Below are 3,874 nucleotides of genomic sequence, written 5' to 3'. Positions count from 1 at the left end.
TAAGTTGTTTCTTAGCAATATGGAAGATGAATAGTGATAGGTTGTGACAAATATGAAATAACGAGAAATAAAAGCAACACGATAGAGCACAAGTAAAGGAGAAGAGATCGGTGCCGGATATTGATCTCGGTAGGATTATCGTTTCAAGTGCAAGAACCCTCTATTATACTTCCTAATTGATGCAACAATGAGTCGTGGAAATCCTTAATTACATGATCCCAAATCTAAGGTCAACCATGTCTAACTCTATACATGTGTCGGAGGAGAGATTCCTAACCTCTCAACCTCGCACTTTTCATGGAATACTTGATGAACTCTCTAGGATTCAAGTGATAAACCATATTCATGTATAGACCTAACCCTTTGGTCTGGGTGGAAGATCACATACAATTAAGCCATAGGTGCTAAAAATCATTTCGAAGCGCTTCACTCTGTTGCACTTTTAACAAAGCCCAGTGGAAGGTCATCCCTTAGCACATTCTCTCTACTATGTCCGCAAAGAACTCTTAGGAGGGTGTGGGTAGGATAGATCACACACGGAGGGAAGAGGCGACACTCGCTACCTCTCGACTTCTCAATAGGCTTCGAATCTAGCTTTGTCTAACTCTCGTGGTGTGTCCTCCTCACAAGAGTTACAAATAAGAACTCTCAACCCTAGTTATCACTCTAGGGGTATTCATACAATCAATTCTCCAAGATTGGAACCACAATAAACATCAATTAATTGAAAGATAATAAAAGTTCAATAAACTGATACATCCTAGGGTTCACAAATACCTAAGTACCCACTAGGGTTTAGCTCTCCATGGAGCTAGATACAATCAATGGGAATGTACAAACAAAGCATCCATGAAAACCCTCGTTGATACCGTGGTGATGGTCTTGTGGAGTCCTTCACTCTCGCCAAGGGGTCAATTGTCCGGCCTATGATCGCATCGCTAGATCGGGTCTTAAGCTCTCCTATGGCTATCAGCAGGTGCTGCGATATCAGACCGTGAACCTCTCTAAAGCCTAGCCAATACCTCAAAACCTTAGCCGTGCCTCTCTCCCTCAAGTTGGGGAAAAAGGTGGAGAAAGAATGATGAAATTGAGGTTGAATCGACTATTAAAGGCCAGAATCGAATCCCACCTGCGCCCTTGTGGGTTCCCACAGTAGATTTTCACGCTGTGAGGTGGAATTTCCACAAGCCGTGTAGTTCTCTTTCTTTTTTTTTTCCTCTTGTTTGTAAATAGTGCTACTACATTATTTTGCTTACAGTGTTTTCTAAAATACTGCCTATAGTATCGGCACGAAATTACTCCTGAATCCATACTTTCATCGGTAACACAAACGGGCACATATTATTTGGGTGGTGGATGTACTTCTTTAATTATGGATATGTTGGTGGAGATCTTGTTCTATATGCACAAGTCGAATGCTTGAATCTGTCGTATGTGCCCCTCAAATAGTTGGGCTAACTCGAGTACGAGGAGGTTGGCACACATTCCTTCATACGGAACCCGACTATATGTGTCTTTGCGTTGGCTTTGATTTCCTCAAATTAGTGCATTAGGCCACATTGGATTCTTTCTCTCATAATCGGCCTCACAACCTACACTGTAAGTAACATAAATATACCGCATTTAAAACTAGAAAAGTAATGCTCGACACAAGGAAAGAACACTTGATATTTTATCACAAGCACTTGTAAAATGTCTTATATTTTGTTTTGAATAAAATGCTAATTCTATGTTTTCTTTTTATTCAGTATCATTTAAACAAAACACAAATCTTATGTTTTCTTTACTTGATGTCTTCTATTTATCAGTTTTGAATCAAAACTCTAATCTTATGTTTTGGCAATGTGTGCTAATTTTCAATAAAAACAATAATCATATGTTTTCCTTTTGTAATGTCTCATATTTTTTAATCAAAATACTAATCCTAAGTTTTTCTTTCGAATGCCTGCTATATTTTTAATCCAAACACTAATCTTATGTTTTCTTTTGCAAATATCTGCTATTTTTTCAATCAAAACAATAATCTTATCTATTCTTTTTTAAATATCTAATATTTTTCAATCAAAAGAATAATCCAATGTGTTATTTTCAGAATGTCTACTATTTCTGAATCAAAACCCTAATTCTATGTTTTCTTATAGTAATGTCTCATATTTTTTATTCAAAAGATTAATCCTATGTTTTTCGTATTGTATTGTCTCTAATTTTTCAATCAAAACCCTAATCCTATGTTTTCTTTTGAATACTTACTATATTAACTAATCTATATTTTTTCTTAATGTCTCCTGTCTTTCAATCAAAATCTAATCCTATGTTTTTTTTAGGAATGGTCCTACTTTCTTTCAAAACTCTAATCCCATGTTTTCTTAGTAATGTCTATTGAATGTTTTCTTATAGTAATGTCTGCGGTTTTCAATCAAAACCTTAATCCTATGTTTTCTTTTCGGAATGCCTACTATATTTGAATCAAAACCCTAATCATATGTTTTCTTTTTGGAATACCTACTATACTTAACCAAAACCCTAATCCTATGTTTTCTTTCCAGAATGTCTCCTATCTTTCAATCAAACCCCTAATCATATTTTTAATTTTGGAATGTCTCTCTTTTTCGATTTAACTCTGGATCTATGTTTTTCTTTTCTTAATATTTCCTATTTGTTTGAGTTTTTGAGTTAGCCGTAACCTATGTTTTCTTTTTAGAATGTCTCTGTTTTAGTAAAAACCTAATCCTTCATTATATTTTGAATGTTTGCTATTTTTGAATCAAAACCCTTATACTATATTTTCTTTTTGAAATGTGTCCTATTTTTGAGTTTTAAATAAAACCGTAATTCATCATTTCTTTTAGAGTGTCTCGTTCTTTTGGATGGCGAGTTCGTTTTGTTTCATTTTTGGAAATATAAGTGCGGGTTTGATTGAAACGTAATGTGATAGAGGCATCTGCCCTAAGAAAACATAGGATTAGTTTTATGAATAAAAAACCTAATCCTTGTTTTCTTGTAGTAATGTCTCTATTTTTCAATCAAACATTAACCTATATTTTCTTTTTGGAATACCTACTATGTTTGAATAAAAATTAATCATATGTTTTTTTTTGGGTTGTCTCTATTTTCTATAGGGATTCTAATCCTATGCTTTTGAGTTCCTACTATATTTGAATCAAAACACTTTATTTTTTAGTTTTGAATAAAACTCTAATCTGGTTTTTTGTTTCATGTCTCTCATATTTTCAATGAAAACCATAGTACTATTTTTCCTTCTGGTAATGTCACTGCTATGTTTTAAAATCGGACCCTATTCTATGTTTTTTTTTTCAAAATGCGTTATTTTTTCAATTTTGAATCTAAACCCAAAAACTTTGGTTTCATTTTGGAATATCTAGAATTTTTTATTCAAAACCCTAATCCTATATTTTCTTTTTGGAATTTCTCATTTTTTGCAAATAAAACCTAGCCTATGTTTTCATTTCTTAATGTCTCCTATTTATCATTTTTAAATCAAAACCATAACCTAAATTTTTTTTTTGGAATGTCTCCTATTTTTGAATCAAAACATTAATTCTATGTTTTCTTTTCAGAATGTCTCCTATTTTTCAGGTTTGAATCAAAACCCTAATCCTTTGTTTTTTGTTTGAAGCCTGTTCTTTGAATCAAAATCTTAATCATATCTTTTGTTGTGGAAATGTCTTGCTAATTTTTTAAGTAACCCATGAGCGATGTTTTTCTTTTTGGGAATGTTTCTTATTTTCCTCAAAGGACTCTAATCATGTGTTTCTTTTGTTATGCCTTTATTTTCAATCAAAACTCTAATTCTATATGTTCTTTTCGGAATATCTACTATTTTTGAATCAAAAACGTAATCCTATGTTTTCTT

Source organism: Dioscorea cayenensis, chromosome 20 (genome assembly GCF_009730915.1).
Source record: "Dioscorea cayenensis subsp. rotundata cultivar TDr96_F1 chromosome 20, TDr96_F1_v2_PseudoChromosome.rev07_lg8_w22 25.fasta, whole genome shotgun sequence".
In the NCBI taxonomy this organism is placed as follows: Eukaryota; Viridiplantae; Streptophyta; class Magnoliopsida; order Dioscoreales; family Dioscoreaceae; genus Dioscorea; species Dioscorea cayenensis.
Note: the sequence above shows the minus strand (reverse complement) of the source record.